We start from the raw sequence: 17870 nt of genomic DNA, 5'->3' as shown, positions 1-17870 counted from the left end.
AGCATTTGACAAAAGACAGCATCCTTTCTTTATAAAAACCCTCAAGAAAGTAGGGATAGAAGGAGCATACCTCAAGATCATAAAAGCCATATACGAAAGACCCAATGCTAATATCATCCTCAATGAGGAAACACTGAGAGCTTTCCCCCTAAGGTCAGGAACAAGACAGAGATGTCCACTCTTACCACTGTTATTCAACATAGTATTGGAAGTCTTAACCTCTGCAATCAGACAACACAAAGAAATAAAAGGCATCCAAATTGGCCAGGAGGAGGTCAAACTTTCACTCTTCGCAGATGACATGATACTCTATATGGAAAACCCAAAAGATTCTACCAAAAGACTGCTAGAACTGATTCATGAATTGAGCAAAGTTGCAGGATATAAAATCAATGCACAGAAATCAGTTGCATTCCTATACACCAACAATGAAGCAACAGAAAGAGAAATCAAGGAATCGATCCCATTTACAATTGCACCAAAACCCATAAAATACCTCGGAATAAATATAACCAAAACTACAGAAAGCTTATGAAAGAAATTGAAGAAGACACTAAAAAATGGGAAAAGATTCCATGATCCTGGATAGAAAGAACAAACATTGTTAAAATGTCGATACTACCCAAAGCAATGTACATTTTCAATGCAATCCCTATCAAAGTAACACCTTCATTTTTCACAGAGCTAGAACAAATAATCCTAAAATTTGTATAGAACCAGTAAAGACCCTGAATAGCCAAAGCAATCTTGAAAAAGAAAACCAAAGCAGGAGGCATCACAATCCTGGTCTTCAAGCTATACTACAAAGCTATAATCATCAAGACAGTATGGTACTGGCACAAAAACAGACACTCAGATCAGTGGAACAGAATAGAGAACTCGGAAATGGACCTACAAACATATGGTCAACTAATCTTTGACAAAGCAGGAAAGAATATCCAATGGAAAAAGACAGTCTCTTCAGCAAGTGGTGTTGGGAAAACTGGACAGCGACATGCAGAAGAATGAACCTGGACCACTTTCTTACACCATACACAAAAATAAACTCAAAATGGATGAAAGACCTCAGTGTAAAACAGGAAGCCATCAAAATCCTCGAGGAGAAAGCAGGCAAAAACCTCTTTGATCTTGGCCACAACAACTTCTTACTCAACACGTCTCCGGAGACAAGGGAAACCAAAGCAAAAATGAACTATTGGGATCTCATCAAAATAAAAATCTTCTGCACAGTGAAGGAAACAATCAGCAAAACTAAAAGGCAACCAACAGAATGGGAGAAGATATTTGCAAATGACATATCAGATAAAGGATTAGTATCCAAAATCTGTAAAGAACTTATCAAACTCAACCCCCAAAAAACAAATAATCTAGTGAAGAAATGGGCAAAAGACACGAATAGACAGTTCTCCAAAGAAGACATCCAGATGGCCGACCAACACATGAAAAAATGCTCAACATCACTCCTCATCAGGGAAATACAAATCAAAACCACAATGAGATACCACCTTACACCGGTCAGAATGGCTACCATTAGCAACTCAGGCAACGACAGATGTTGGCAAGGATGCGGAGAAAGAGGATTTCTTTTGCACTGTTGGTGGGAATGCAAGCTGGTGCAGCCACTCTGGAAACCAGTATGGAGGTTCCTCAAAAAACTAAAAATAGAACTACCCTACGACCCAGCAATTGCACTACTACGTATTTATCCAAGGGATATAGGTGTGCTGTTTCAAAAGGGCACATGCACCCCAATGTTTATAGCAGCACTATCAACAATAGCCAAAGTATGGAAAGAGCCCAAATGTCCATCGACTGATAGATGGATAAAGAAGTGTAGTATGGGGGCGCCTGGGTGGCTCAGTTGGTTGAGCATCCGACTTCTGCTCAGGTCATGAATTTGCAACTTGTGAGTTCAAGCCCTGCATTGGGCTCTGTGCTGACAGCTCAGAGCCTGGAGCCTGCTTCAGATTCTGTGTTTCCCTCTCTCTCCGCCCCAACACACTCACATTCTGTCTCTGTCTCTCTCAAAAATAAATAAACATTAAAAAAATTATAAAAAAAAGAAGTGTGGTATGTATATACAATGGAGTATTACTCGGCAATCAAAAAGAATGAAATCTTGCCATTTGCAACTACGTGGATGGAACTGGAGGGTATTATGCTAAGTGAAATGAGTCAGTCAGAGAAAGACCAATATCATATGACTTCCCTCACATGAGGACTTTAAGAGACAAAACAGATGAACATAAGGGAAGGGAAACAAAAATAATATAAAAACAAGCAGGGGGACAACACAGAAGAGACTCTTAAATATGGAGAACAAACAGAGGGTTACTGGAGGGGTTGTGGGAGGGGGGATGGGCTAAATGGGTAAGGGGCACTAAGGAATCTACTCCTGAAATTATTGTTGCACTATATGCTAACTAATTTGGATGTAAATTAAAAAAATAAAATTAAAAAAAAGAAAAGAAAGCAACTTGGCATTACCTAAGTAAAGTTGAATATGTGCACTCCAGCAATTTCACTCCTAGGTGGGTCCTGAGAAATTCTTGCACCTGTGCACCAGAACCCATGCAGAAGAATGTTCACAGCTAAGATCTGGAAACGATTCAAATGACCATCAACATGAGGATGGATAAATAAATAAGTTGTGGTATACGCATTCAACAGAGTACCATTCAGCAGTGAAATGAAACTAATGGGCTCCAGTTACACAGGTCAATATGGATGCACCCCCAAAACACATTGTTGAGTGAAGAAAAGGAAAGCCACAGCACGAGAGAGAAAAGGCAACCTGAGTTCTCATCGACAGGTCAAAACCAGACAAACCAAGCAATACAGACTTTCAGACGGAGGGCTAGGAGTTCTGGCAGCAGGGTAACAGCAACAGCTTCATAACAGAAGGACGCTTTAAAACAAAAATATATTTTTTATTCCTAGATCTTTTTTTTAGAGCTGTTTTGGATTCAAGGAAAAATTGGGCAGAGAGTGCAGAAATCCCATATCACCACCCCTCCACTGCCCGTTTCCCCTATTATTAACGTCTTCATTAAGGTAGTACGTTTGCAACATTTGTTACAGTTAATGAACCAATATTGTTACCTTTATTACTAAGCCCACGGGTTTACGGGAAGGTTCTCTGCTGTACAGTTCTGTGGGTTTGGCCAGAAAGCTAATGGCTTGTACCCACCATTTCAGGGTCTTACTGAATAGTTTTACTACCCTAAAAATCTTCTGTGCTCACCCTATTCACTCCTGCCTCCCTCTAACCCCTGGTCACCAGTGATCTTTTTACTGTCTCCACAGAATTGTTTTTTCCAGAATGTCGTATGGTTGGAATCACACAGGATGTAGCCTTTTCACATCGGCTTCTTTCATTTAGTGATATGCACTTAAATATCCTTCAGGTATTTTTTATGACTTGATGGCTTTTTTTTTTTTTTTTTTTTTTTTGTAATCCTGAACAGTATTCCATTGTCTGGATGTGTCACAATCTGCTGAAGGACATCTTGATTGCTTCCAAGTTTTGACAGCCATGAAGAGAACTGCTATGAACATCCGTGTGCAGGTTTTTGTGTGGACATAAGTTTCCAACTCCTTTGGGTAAGGGCTAAGGAGTCTAATTTGGTATGAAGGTGCCAACCTGTCTTCCAAAGTGGCTGTACCGTATAGCGTGCCCACCAACAGTGCATCTGCGATCTGACGCTCCGCTTCTGGGCCAGCTTTTGGTGTTGTCAGTGTTTCGCATTTTTGCCATTCGTGTGGTATCTCATTGTTGTAAGTTGCAATTCTCCCATGATATAGGATGTTGAGCATTTTCTTATATGCTTATTTATCATTTGTATATCTTTTTTGGTGATGTTCAACCCACTTTGAAAGTAGGTCGTTTATTTTCTTACCTGTGAGAGTTCTGTGTGTATTTTGGATAATAGTCCTTTATCAGCTATGTCTTTTACAAATCTTTTCTCTAAGTCTGTGGCTTGTTTTCTTTTCTCCTGATGCTGTCTTTCACAGAGCAGACGTTTTAAATTTTAATCAAGCTCAGCTTATCAACTCTTATGTTCATGGATCATGCCTTTGGTGTTGTATCCAAAGAGGCATCACCATATCACCATACCCAAGGTCGTCTGTATTTTCTCCTGTATTATCTTCTAGGAGTTTTGTATTTTACATTTAGGGTCTATAACCTATTTGAGTTAGTTTTTTGTGAGGAGTAGGAGGTCTGTGTCTAGATTAGGTTTTTTTTTTTTTTTTTTTTTTGCATATGGATGTCTAGCTGTTCAGCTTATTTGCTGAAAAGACTACCTTTCCTCCATTGCATTGCCTCTGCTCCTTCATCAGAGATCAGTGTGGGACTATTTCTGGATTCTCTATATTCTCTGCCATGGATCTAGTTGTCTGTTCTTTCGCCAACACCCACACTGTCTGATTCCTGTAACTTTATCGTAAGTCTTGAAGTTTGGAAGTGTCAGTCCTTCAATACCATGTTCTTCAATATCATGGTGGCTATTCTGGACCTTTTGCCTTTCTCCATATAAAGTTTAGAATCAGTTTGTTGATATCCTCAAAATCTGAAAATTTTAAATGTGAATTTTCTAATTAGAGATACCCGCTGTCTTTTCACAGGAGGCTTTTATATACCTTTTGCATTTTCACATTTGTGGCATCCTAGGGAACATTTTCTTCTGGAAGTTACATGGTTAGTGTCACTGCTTTAGAAATGTAGATTCTAGGGGCACCTGGGTGGCTCAGTTGGTTAAGTGTCTGACTTTGGCTCAGGTCATGATCTTGCAGTTTGTGAGTTTGAGCCCTGCGTCGGGCTCTCAGAGCATGGAGCCTGGAGCCTGCTTTGGGTTCCGTGTCTCCCTCTTTCTCTGCCTCCCTCCCTCCCCCTCCCCCACGCACACTCCGTCTCTCTCTCTCTCTCTCTCCCTCTCAACAATAAACGCTTAAAAAAATGTGGATTCCCGGGGTGCCTGGGTGACTCAGTCAGTTAAGCATCTGACTCTTGATTTCAGCTCAAGTCATGATCTCACAGTTCATAGGTTCGAGCCATGCATCAGGCTCTGCACTGACAGTGTGGAGCCTGCTTGGGGTTCTCTCTCTCCCCCCGCTTGTGTGTTCTCTCTTTCTCTCAAAATAAATAAATAAACTTTTTAAAAAATGTAGATTCTATGGTCTATAGTGGAGATAATGCTTTTGTACAAGGTTAGCACATTAAAAAGAATTTTTTAAGATTTTTAATTGTGGTAAAATGCACATAACATAAAACTCACCATCCTAACCATTTTTGTGAACCGCTAATAACATTAAATATAGCGTTCTATAACAACTAAATGTAGCGTTCTATAACATTAAATATAGTGCTAATAATATAGCGTTCATACTGTTGTGCAACTAATCTCTGGAGCTACTTGCATCTTGCAGAACGGAAACTTTACACTCATTGAAGGGCAAATTTCCACTCTCCTCTCCCCCGGCCCCTGGCAACTTCCATATTCTACTTTCTATCTCTATGAACCTGGCTACTCTAGGTACCTCATATAAATGGGATCTTACAGCGTTTGTCTTTTTATGATGGGCTTACTTCACTTAGAGTAATATCCTTGAGGTTATTTTACGTCATAGCATGTGACAGTCTTTCCTTCCTTTTTAAGGCTGCCAATATATCATTGTATGTATATGCCACATTTTGTTCACGCAGGCATCCACCGATGGAGTCAACTTGAATACATGCTAAAGTGGAGTGTGTGAGTGATCTGCTCACGCTGCCTCGACTGTGCCAGACGTGGCTTAGGGAGGGTGTGGAAGGAAAGAGTAGCTTGAACCCAGCACCGAGAGGTGTTGCCCCATGTTGGACGCTACAACCAATTCAGTGTAAGAAACTGGACAGAATCAAGATCATCAGGAAAAGAAGTCTTAAGACGCATAGTGTTTTGCTCTATTTTTCACCATGGAAAAAGACAGAGGAACATTTTGAGGGGCTGTGGGAAGAGGGGTTAGTGATGGGTTGTGGTCTCTTCAGGTTGGGAAGGTTGTGACCTCACCAGTGGTATCTCCATATTGCTATAGAGTTTACTAAGACAACTGTACTTATATACTGTACAAAAGCACTTGAATGTATGATTAACTATATTAGTAATTCCAGGATGTAATCATTTAGTCGGTGACAATTCCAGGCATGGCTTTGGATATGTGGATTGAAGTAAGACTAGATTATGTCTAAATAAACAAAAGCTGAATATCAGGTAGAGTCTGAATCTTTAGGACAATGATATTGTTAGCTCTGATATGCTTAATTTCAGAGTAAGTTTTGAAAATTCAATGAATAAATAATAATATCCACAAGAAGAACAATGAAGGTTACAAGGTTCGCTGAATGCCAAATAGGAGTGCGACTGGCATTCTGATGTGTAAAATAAGATGCTGTCTGAAGCAATGACACAGACGCAAGTTCAAGTAGCTTAAAGCAATCTATGTTGAAGAAAGAAATCTAAACCCAAAGTACCTGGTTTAAAATATTGGAAAAGAAGTCATCGCTCTCGGGGAATGGAAGACAAATAAAAAGATCATCATAAACGTGACATTGAGCCAGACCAGTGGTCCACGGTCTGTCGGCCCAAAATTCTGTTGGTGCAGTGACTCTGTGGGGTGTCTTGTGGCAGGTCAGGGTTGGCCCTGGGCTCCCACATTACCCAGTTATCGAACTATCATCTATGAGTGGATATAAACGTCTACTTCTTTGTTCATTTTGTGTCCGCTTTGGTGTAATGCTTTCTATAGGTAATACTCACCTTGTATTGAAGCAAAAGCTAGGGTTTTCAAGTTTTAAATCACCTCCTCACATTTTAGAGTCTTGGGATTTAGAGAACAGATCTTTGATCCACATAACTCTCTCTTCCATGGTTTTTGAACTTTGGTCTTACACATTCTTGGCTTTAACATTCAAGCCCTCTGTTTGTCTGATGTATAGGACTCACACCACCCCCTGTTTTGGTTTCTTCTCTCTGTTTCCTCTCCAGCTCTTCGGCATTTTCCTTGAGGTCTAACCGCAGAAATCTTTGCAGTTTTTCCAGGTGATGATGCATTATGACTTTGTATAAAGTCAGGGAGAGCTAATGCCAGCTAATACCCCTCCCAGTGTATCACAGGATGAAATGAGACCACGTATAGGCAAGCACAAGGAAATCTATTTTTTTCTGATTTAAAAATTAATATATGTTCACTGGGGGAAAAAAAGGTATAAAAGGAATATGTCATGAGAAGCAAAATTCCTAGCATTAATGACTGGGGCTTGGTTATACTCCTGTAGATTTCTCCCGCCTCTTCTCTGGCTAATAACATGTAATACAATTGCAAAGAGGAGACCATTCTACTAGTGTATTTTCTCTTGTTTCATTCATTTGCTACATTGTGACATCTTTCCAGGTCAGTGCGCAGAGAGCTACCACATTCTTTCTCATGCCTCAGTGGGATCCCAACTGCATGGGTGCCCCATAAATTGGTTAATCCATTTCATAGCGGTGGCCATGTTAGCTTGGTTCCAAGTTTTTCTTTTAGCCTCTTTCCAATTTTTCCTTTTTGAAACAAAGCTTCAACTAACAGCATTGTGTTATGACATTTGTACATACTTGAGTGATGATTTCTATATACCCCTAGGACAGGAGCTGCTGGTGGAAGGAAGGCATACTTAAATTTTTTTTTTTATTATTTTTTTTATTTTTGGGACAGAGAGAGACAGAGCATGAACGGGGGAGGGGCAGAGAGAGAGGGAGACACAGAATCGGAAACAGGCTCCAGGCTCCGAGCCATCAGCCCAGAGCCTGACGCGGGGCTCGAACTCACGGACCGCGAGATCGTGACCTGGCTGAAGTCGGACGCTTAACCGACTGCGCCACCCAGGCGCCCCAAGGCATACTTAAATTTTGATGGAGGGTTTGAGCCTGTCCCACTCTCTTTTCTAAACCTTCTCGTAAGTAATGTTAAAACGAGCTCCAAACTTCCTGAGGATTATTTTCTAAACTCTTCCTTTTAGAGTATCCAAAGAAGTACCTGGATGTTCTTGACATTTCTCTTGAGTGGAGTGAGGTCCTGGTGATTTTTTCCTTCCTTCTCTATCCAGAACAGTGACTGTCTCTGATCACCCTTTCACACTGTACTTCCTGCGTGCCTTCCTGTTTGTTACTTAGAACAGGAAGTTCTCTTTCTGTAGCTTTCCTTGTAGCTTCTAAAACTACCTGTACTTGGAAGTTATCATTTCAATCTCTCTCCCATGTGACGCTGGCTGAGCTTACCCACTGAGGGAACTGACTGCAGCGACAGGTGTAATTGAGAAGGTACTGGGAGGATTTCTCCCCAAACCTACCTTGTACCTTCATTCATTTAATAAATATTAAGCACTTAAAATTTTTTTTAATATTTATATTTGAGAGAGAGAGAGAGAGAGACAGAGCATGAGTGGGGGAGGGGCAGAGAGAGAGGGTGACATAGAATCCAAGGCAGGCTCTAGGCTCTGAGCTGTCAGCACAGAGCCCTACATGGGGCTCGACTCACAAACCGCGAGATCATGACCTGAGCCTAAGTCGGATACTTAATCAATTGAGCCACCCAGGCGCCCAGTATTAAGCACTTTCTATGTGCTTAATATAAACTGAGATGTAGCAATGAACAAGACAGGCCAAATTCTTGCTTGCATAGAGCTTGCACTCTAGTGGGTGTTTTTTGGAAGATGGAGCAGGAGGGGAGATGGATATGCAAGCCCGGGGGGTCTAAATGGTGCCATGGTGCCAGCATGGTGGAAGTACTAAAAAGGGTACTGTGGCAGAGTGTGATTGGGAGGGTATTTTACATCAGGAGATGATATTTGGGTTAACAGATAAGTGATACAAAGTGATACAAAGAAGCTAGCCACATGGCAAGCCCAGGTAAGGTTGCTCCAGGCAAAGGGCAAAGCAAGTGCAAAGGCCCTGAGGCAGGACCACTTTGGACTATGCAGAGAACTGAAAGGAAAGCAGTGGCTAGAGCAGAGTTCGTGAGGGCTGGTAAGACAGGAGATGAGAACAGAAAGGTGGTGAGGCCAGATCGGGTAGGGCCTTGAGGTCAATATAAGAAGTTTGGATTTTATGTCCAGTGCAATGGGAAGCCATTAAAGGAGACTATCATCTAATTTATGTTTTTAAGAGGCCGTTCCGGCTGCTGTGTAGGGAATAGATTATGGAGAGGCAAGCAAGGGATCAAAGACTAGTTGGGAGGACATTTCCAGTCCAGATGTAATATGATGATGGCTTAGACTAGGAGATGGAGAGAAGTGTATGGGTTTGCAATATATTCTGAAGGCAGAGCAGACAAACTTGGTGGTGGGTTAGACATAGAGGGTGAATTAGGAAAAGGATCTTGAACACCACCTACATTTTTGGTTTGATACCTGAATGGATGCTGGATGTTATTTACTGAGATGGAAGACAAGGAACTGGTTGTGGGGAAAAGATTAAATTTTGTTTAGGTCAGAAGGATCAAGGAGGCTGTGGGTCTGGAACTCAGACTCAGTTTATGTCACACGTGCCAGGAGCTGGGCTCTATCATACAAAGCTCATAGCTGTAACACAATGCTTGAAGGAAAGAAGATACTTCTTAAGTGCTTAATGGATTAAACTGTCCTCATTAAAATGTAAATATGCCCCCAAAGTGATAACTCATTGTGTGTTGTTAGTCATTAACACCTTAGTATGAATTTACATGTTCATTTTATAACAATGATTTGAAAGCTACTGCTTAAAAAGGGGATGCTAAAAAAGACTTTGGGAGCACTAGACTCCTTTGAAGGTATAGGCTGAGCCTTGTGGGTATCCTCAGAAGGGAGGGGAGGAAGACTGCTAAAAAAAAAAAAGGCAAAACCCACAAATTACAGAAATGTTAATTTTGCCTAGGGCTGCTACCATTCCTTCATTTTCAGTCAAAGTAGTCTTTTTAAAATATATAATTGCTGTCTGCCTTGTTAAAAAAAACCCAACTAATTTTATCTAACATTTCTAGTTGATTTTTTTTTTATTCTAGTAAGCTGTTCTATTGCATAGTTGCATTATGATTTTTTTTTGGTAACATATAGAATTTCTACCTACAGAGATTCATAAAATGCTTTGCTTGCTTGAGAATCCCGTTGTATAGTATTACAATTAAAACCTGACTAACTAGTTCTCCATGAGCTAGTGCTGTATGTTACCATCTCGCTTTTTGACGAAACCATCTTTTCTAAGCACTGAACAGTCACTCAGTGACAGATGGTGTGTTTAGCACTCAGTTCTGGGTTCCTTGAGGACAGCAATGGGGCTTTATCTCGAAGACTCTGGGGCTGGCCCAGTGGAGACCTAGTGAAGCTTTGGATGGAAAGGCAGATTTGCAATAAGCCCAATAATAACTAATAGGACTGTGCAATCATTGTTACGTTGCTCCGATTTTCTAAGTGGAATTAAATCGAATTCCGTCCCTGTTACCGTGGTAAGGAGGAGTTTAATCTTGGGGATGTTTTGAGGGGTCCTGCCCTTTGTTGAAAAAGACAGTTTGTAAATAAAGGTGAAATCGTGATTGTCAGGTAAATACAAAATGAATAAGGTGAAGAGATTTTATTTAACTCATTGACTCCTGAGGAAACAAGGAAGATGTAACTAGGTACTGTGTCAAAGGAGAATTCAGAAATCACGCACATACATAGGATATCAGGAACGCTAAAATGCATTCACAGTTAGATGCAAAACTGGTCAGTAATCCACACGACAATAAGAAATCGTGTTCCACTGGACACAATTCATTTGCGTTTCAGTGAACAAGAATCATCTGCTTTACTACCTGTGTTACTCTGCTGGTGCTGCCGTAAGAAAGTCCCACAGACTGGGTGGCTTGAAACAACAGAAATTTATTCTGTCACAGTTCTGGAAGCTACAATTCTAAATTTTTTTGTGTGCTTATTTATTTTTGAAAGAGAGAGAGGGGGGGAGTGCGAACGAGCAAGGGGTAGAGAGAGAGGGAGACACAGAATCCGAAGCAGGCTCCAGGCTCTCAGCGCGGAGCCCAATGTGGGGCTCGAACTCACAAACTGCGAGACCACGACCTGAGCTGAAGTCGGACGCTTAACCGACTGAGTCACCCTGGCACCACTGGAAGCTACAATTGTAAAATCAAGGTGTCGGCGGGAGCAAGCTCTCTGTGATACCTGTAGGGGAGAATCCCTAACTCCTGCCAGTTCACAGCAATCTCCGACATCCCTTGACAGCCATTTCATTCTCTGCGTCTGTCATCACATGCCGATCTCCCTTTGTGTGTCTGTCTCTCTGTGTCTGTTCTTTTTTTTTTTCTTTCATGGGTTTTTTTTTTTTTTTTAACTTTATTTTTGAGAGAGTGAGACAGAGAAAGAGAGAGAGAAGGGGAGGGGCAGACAGAATCTGAAACAGGCTCCACTCTGGGTTGTCAGTACAGAGCCTGACGTGGGGCTTGAACCCACGAAGCGTGAGATCGTGACCTGAGCCAAAGCCGGACGTTTAACCGACCGAGCCACTCAAGCGCGCCCCCCCACCCCCCGACCTGCTGCTCTGTGTCTGTTCTTACAAGGACACCAGCCATACTGGATTAAGGGCCCACTGTCCCCCAGTATGACCTCATCTTAACTAATTACATTTGCAATGACTCTATTTCCAAGAAAGGTCACATTCTAAGGTACTGGGGGTTAGGACCTCAAAATATCTTTTGATATACACAATTCAACCCATAACACTACCCATTTTCTGCAACGACAGAATTGTGAAATAGCTCAAAGGCAAGACACGACACCCAGTAACCATTTTTTTTTTTTTTTTTTTTTTGGTCCATCCAGTCTTTTATAATTTTTCCTAACACCCTTCCTAGGGTCGCCTCCAAATTAGGGGATCTTTAGTCTACATGGCCACCACTGTCATGCCTGCTTAAAAAGCAAGAAGCTTTCCTATTTCTGGGCAGGCTGGGTACAGAGGCTGAATTCCTGGGGCTGCTTTAAGGTTGCCAGGTAGCCAGGTGCACACTTTTGAGGTGGGGGGGCCCCCCAAGGGCGTTTCAAGGGCAAGGTTAGCATCTCCTCTTGCGGAAGTGGCCGAATTCCACCCCCGCCTCGGTCTCAGGGGCGCCCACTGCCCTCTCTGCCTTCCAAACCCTTCACGCATTTGTCTCTCTTCCTTCCCTGGCAAATCTCTCAGGATGCCTGCAGAAACTCTGGGTCTCTCTCCCCTGGAGTGAAAGGAGGTGGGTGCGTGTCTCTTTCTAACTCACCCTCGCCACGTATACTCCCTACACCTGGGCACGACAACCGTGATGCACCTTTGCCACGGGAAGATTCTGAATCCACAGCTGTGTTGCCCTTGGAGGCTGCGGAAAAGACCTGAGAGTCTGAGAAAGGCTGATGTTGAAACGCAAGAGGGGCTTTCCGGTGGTCTCGGGTTAAGAGCAGAGCACGCCGTCCTGGTGCATTCCGAGAAGGAGTTTGGGGATGTTGTGGCTTAGTCGCTTCCCTCACTTGAAGCTGCCCCTTCTCTCTGTCCTGCTCATCATTCTCTGGCAAGCGATGGCTTCCAAGGGTGAGCATGGGCGTCCAGTTCCACCCCTTGTGAGGTTTTTTTTCCTGACTTCTGCAGGAGCACTCAGACCTGGCTGTGCCTCTCAGCCTCTCCTGCTTGTCCTCAACTGTGCGTCATTCCCTTAAACCCTGATCGCCCTGCAGGGTTATAGTGACCTCCGTGTGTGCCGGTTGACATTCATTGTTTAGAAATGCCTGGTCCTGGGGCGCCTGGGTGGCTCAGTCAGTTACCGACTTCGGCTCAGGTCATGATCTCAAGGTTTGTGAGTTCCAGCCCCAGGTCGGACTCTGTGCTGACAGTGCAGAGCCCGCTTTGGACCCTCTGTCTCCCTCTCTCTGCTCCTCCCCCGCTTGCTGTCTCTCTCAAAAATAAATAAACATAAAAGAAAAGGAAGAAAGAAGGAAAGAAAGAAAGAAAGAAAGAAAGAAAGAAAGAAAAAAAGAAAGAAAGAAAGAAATGCCTGGTTTGTCTTTAGCATATTTAATCTCAGCAGCTTGATGACTTTTTTTTTCTAGCTGTTATAGTACTCATTTATCTAAATAGCTTCCAAAACCCTTCCAAGACCCCTAAGCTTTACAGTTTAAAATAATGGAATTTAAATAAGTGCTTTTGCCTTCTTCTCCCACAGGGGACATTTGGCAATGTCTGGAGACATTTTTTATCATTGCAACTGTGTGGCCGCTGCTGGCATCTAGTGGGTAGAGGCCGGGGATGCTGCTAAGTGTCCTACAACACTCCCTGCCCCCGCCCCGCAGCTGCGACAGTCACCAAGCCTCAGATGTTGACGGTGCTAAGCTTGAGAAACCTTGGTTTGAAAGAAGGAAAGAAGATAACTCCTTTGAAGCATATGATAAACATAATGTATGATCCATGTGGAAAAAATTGAAAATACAGACAAGCTCCAAAGAAGAACGCAAACCTCTCGAAATCCCAGGAAAGTACATTTTCTGCTGAGGTTAAAACATTTTTTTCTTAAAGGTCTATTAAGAATAATTTGGATTCCTCCTCATTCCCAGCAAAACTTAGAAGCGAAATGTTTATTCCTGTTCATTGGTAAAATGCAATGGATTGAGGCAGGGTGGCCCAAGGTTTTATGGGCCAGGAGGAGGGAAGAGCTAAGTTACGAGTAAGGACTAAAGCTCTTTCTTTAAGGCACTGGACTCATTCCAGATGTCTTTCTAGATGTGACATGCCACCGAAAGTGCAGAGCAGAGACTCGTCCTCTGTGTAGGAAACTTCTCAGCCTCCCCCTTCCCAGGGAGCCACTGGAATATGAAGACGTTAGCAGTAGACGCTGGGGCTTCAGCAGGAGAAGGAGGCTGGCTGTTGGCTATTTTTAACACAGAAGCCTCCTAAAATAGGAAGATGTTAAAATAATGACCTATGAAAGAAGAGAAGCCCTTTTGTGGAGTAAAAAGCTGGAGACAATGTGGCACCCACTGGGGAGTGTCTCTGAGTGACATTTTGGCCACGCGGGGGTTCAGGAATGTGGGTGGCGGAGCGAACACGGGGATTCTGTGTCTGGCGGCGGCTGAAACTTCTAGGTGAGTGTGAGCTGACGAGTGTGCTTCCAGCGAGAGGCTGCGCCTGTGAGCTCCCTCGTGTCCTGGAGCATCACGGAGCAAGTGGAGGCTGGAGGGGACCAGGCACGTGCCCTCAGCAAGAGCTGCCTCAGCCCCTGGTCAGTGGCAGCCTTTGTGCAGCCCTGGGTGTGAGGGGCCCCGTGATGAATCAGGTTTTTGTCTAAGTGCAAGAAGGCTTAGAGTTCGTTGTGTCTGGGGCCATGTCTTCGCCTTCCTAAACAGGAAGTGGCCTGCTTTTGAAATTTCGGGCTTGTACAGAAACTGTAGAGCTCCTCTTGTTCGAGTAGGTTGTATCCACATAATTAATGGAGAGCGAATCTAGGCAGACGCCGTCAGAAGTTCGAGGGCGCTTTTTGCCTGGAAGGGAAGCATGGGGGGCGAGGGGTCAGTGCTCCTCAGCGGGTGATGTTCCCTTGGCTGGAAAAAACCCAAAAAACCGGCTCGAGCCACATACGTGGAAGTGACTACAGATGGGAGTAAAAGCGAGTCAGCAAAGAAGGGGTGAGAAGCCGAGGTCTGAGATTAAGGGTGGGAGTGGAACTGGCGCAATAGCGTGTTTAAAAATTTAGGTGACATCAGTGTGGTTTGTAAGAAGACACTCTATACTTGTCGGCAACCCAATGGCTATGTAATGAAACAAATTATTATGGAAAATTTGAGGCATAAATAAGAGTGGAAGGCATAGAATAAAGAATCTGATGTGCTCATCCCCAAGCCTCACCAATTTTTAATAAACTGTTTTGTTTTAGCTCTTCCCCCACCTACTCAACCCCCCAGTAATTTTAGAAGCAAACTCCAGACACCATGTCATTTCGTCCGCAAATATTTCAGGATGTATCTCTAAAAAGAAATAGCACACACTTTGAATTTTAGTTCTTCGTGGAGTAGCTCTAACGCCGTCGGTCCGGAAACGTAGTAAGGAGAAGAAAAAGTATCACCTCCTCAGAAAAGCCTTTGCCTGCCCCTTCCCAGGTCGAGATGAAGGCCCTTTGTGCCTCCTTAGTGCCCTGTGTATACCTCGCCCCCTGCCCTCAACACATTGTATAGAGATTATGGTTTCCTCGTCTGTGTCCTTTGCCAGTGTGGCACTGACATTTGCCGCCCAAGAAATATCCATGTGGCCCCCACATTTCCCAGCCTCCCTTGCTGTTAGGTTGGAGCCACGTGACTACCTCAGGCCGGTGACCTGTGAGCGGGACTAACACATCACTTCTGGTCCCAGGCCCAGAAAAAGACCATTGTGTCACCTCCATGCTTGTTCCTGCGTCCTCATGGCTCTGGAAGCCGTGTGAGATGGTGACATTCCAATGTGGAGGAGGCCCGCATCCTTGAGTTCCTGGATGAGCGAGAGTGTTATTGGCCTACGTAGGACTCTGGAGAAGTGAGAAATTAAGCTGTGCCGTGCTAACTTGTAGTCACTTGTTATTTCAGCATCGGATGGGGTCTCCTCATGAACACAAACTAGACCTCAAGTTCTTCTGAGTCAGGGGCTGTATTCCCCACCACTGTATCCTTGGCACCATTCCTCACGCTCGGCACGTAGTAGGTTCTTGAGAAACGTTTGGAAAAAAAGAAGGGAAGATAAAAAGAAGGAAGGAAGAAAGAAAAGAAGAAAGGATGGAAAGAAAGGAAGCAGGAAGCAAGCATGCTCTGAGGCCCTGAGATTTAATATGTGAGTTTGGGGATGCCAGGGGTAAAAACAAACAAACAAACAAGCAACCCAGAGAGCTCTCTTTTAGAAGTTTTCTGAAGCCCTATCCTGGGAAGTATCTCTTACATTATTGCTTTGCTTTTCCTACTGAGACACATGCAAAATTAAGATTTAGGAGTGAGTCCCTCATCACTGCTGTAGCCCTCTCTTTGGGCTCTTGGCTTCGTTGTCTTGCGCCCACTGTTATCACCTCATTCAGCCCCTCATTTGCTCTCCGGCACCCTGCTGCTGAGCACCTGCTCTGTGCCCGACACCGTCCCCAGGTGCTGGAATACAAGAGTGAGCAAGAAAGGTCCACGGTCTGGTCCTCGAGTGAACGGGGTGGCAGGGGCTGAGGGCGCATTGGAGGGTCCCCATCCCATGGAGGGGGAAGAGGAGGGCTTTCCAGGAAAGCATCTCCAGCAGATCCTGGAGTAGAAGTTCGTCAGGGTCTGGGCTGCCTCTTCAGCACCTTCCTCACTGTGTCTCCGGTATCCGACAGGCTCACCTCTTCTTTTCAGCCTGGCTCTCCTCTCTGCTCAGGTGCTTCTTCCATGGTGCTTTGTGTACTTCCTTCTGCACTTGCAGGGTGACAGCTGGTCGCTCCAAGTACGGCCGGCGACAACGACTGCAGTCTAGTACCCAGCATTAGCTGCAGACCTCTGGGAGACACGCCGTGCAGGTGCGACGCCAAAGCCATCAATGCGCATGTCTGTGCTCCACAGTGCACTCTGTGAACCAGGCGTCCCACATGTGACCCCGGTGCCTGCAGAGGGAATCGCTGGGAGACGGGAAAGAAGGAGTTGTCATCATAACCATTGTGTCATCTTCATTTTTCATCATCTTCATACATATCTCACCAAACACTTAGCAATGGTAGAATTTCCTGGTCTTCTTTTTCAGACCATCTAGAAAACATGAGCACAAAGCCCCAGAGGGGGTGTCTGTGCACAGACATCCTAGAGTTGGTTCCAGCAGTTACCTAGCTAGATTTGGAGTTAGGAGAGGGTTTAGCATTCTTCTAAGTCCAGGGTGGTCTGCGATATCGTCCAGATGCCTTTTAGCTTTCGTCAGAGCTCTTCAGCATGCGAGGGTGGGTCTGAGTGACCCATCAGTCATCGGGTTAAGGCCTCATCTTAACAATCAAGTTAACAACCTCCTTCCAGATGGGTCACATTCCCACGTGCTGGGGGTTAGGGCTTCAACGCACTGTTTTTCAGAGGGCAGAGGGGGACACAATTCAACTCATAGGGAACACCCAGGCAGCTTCGTCTCCCCGCAGGTGTCTGCTTGGCCCCTTCCCTCACCTTCTGCAGGGCTTTGCTTGACCACTATCCTCTCAACGCAGCCGAGTCTGATGGCGCCATCTAATGCCCCAGTCTGCCCCACTCCCCCGCACCAACTGCCAATACCTTTCCAGCTGTCCTTCCCCCTGCTAGAGCGCACATTAGCACACTACATAATTTATCTATTAATGATGCCAAGAGTTAACTGTCAGTATCAATCACATGGCTCTCCCCTGACCTTGGGGCGTGGAGGAATAAATCTTTGGCCGTTAGTCACTGATATATCCCATCTCCTATCACCGTGTCTGACACATAGATGCTCAGTATATATTTGTGGAACTAATTGATTCTTTTTGTATTTTTTTTTTTTAAAGGAAAAGGTAAATCTGTGTTTTAGGCCGTTTCCTATTTTCTAGCAGCACTTTCTATTACAAAGAAAGTAAAGTTTCAGGCTGATGCCATATTGAAGCATGGTATGTGATTAAGACTTATGTAAACCTTTTCTTAGGCCTCTTTTCCATACATTTATTATTTGTTCTGGGTGCTTTAAGAAATAGCAACCCACATAGTTACATTTCTCAATCCCATACTTAGGACAAAGTATATAATAGTCTTGGGTTGTGGTTTCAATTAACATAGCAAACCCAGTACAGACTTTCTTCCTGGCGTCCAGATTGAAGAGGCTGCTTTTGCATTCTAGCCCAGTTTTTATTTC

The sequence above is a fragment of the Panthera tigris genome, chromosome A2 (assembly GCF_018350195.1).
Source record: "Panthera tigris isolate Pti1 chromosome A2, P.tigris_Pti1_mat1.1, whole genome shotgun sequence".
Classification (NCBI taxonomy): domain Eukaryota; kingdom Metazoa; phylum Chordata; class Mammalia; order Carnivora; family Felidae; genus Panthera; species Panthera tigris.
This window is presented reverse-complemented; position numbering follows the sequence as displayed.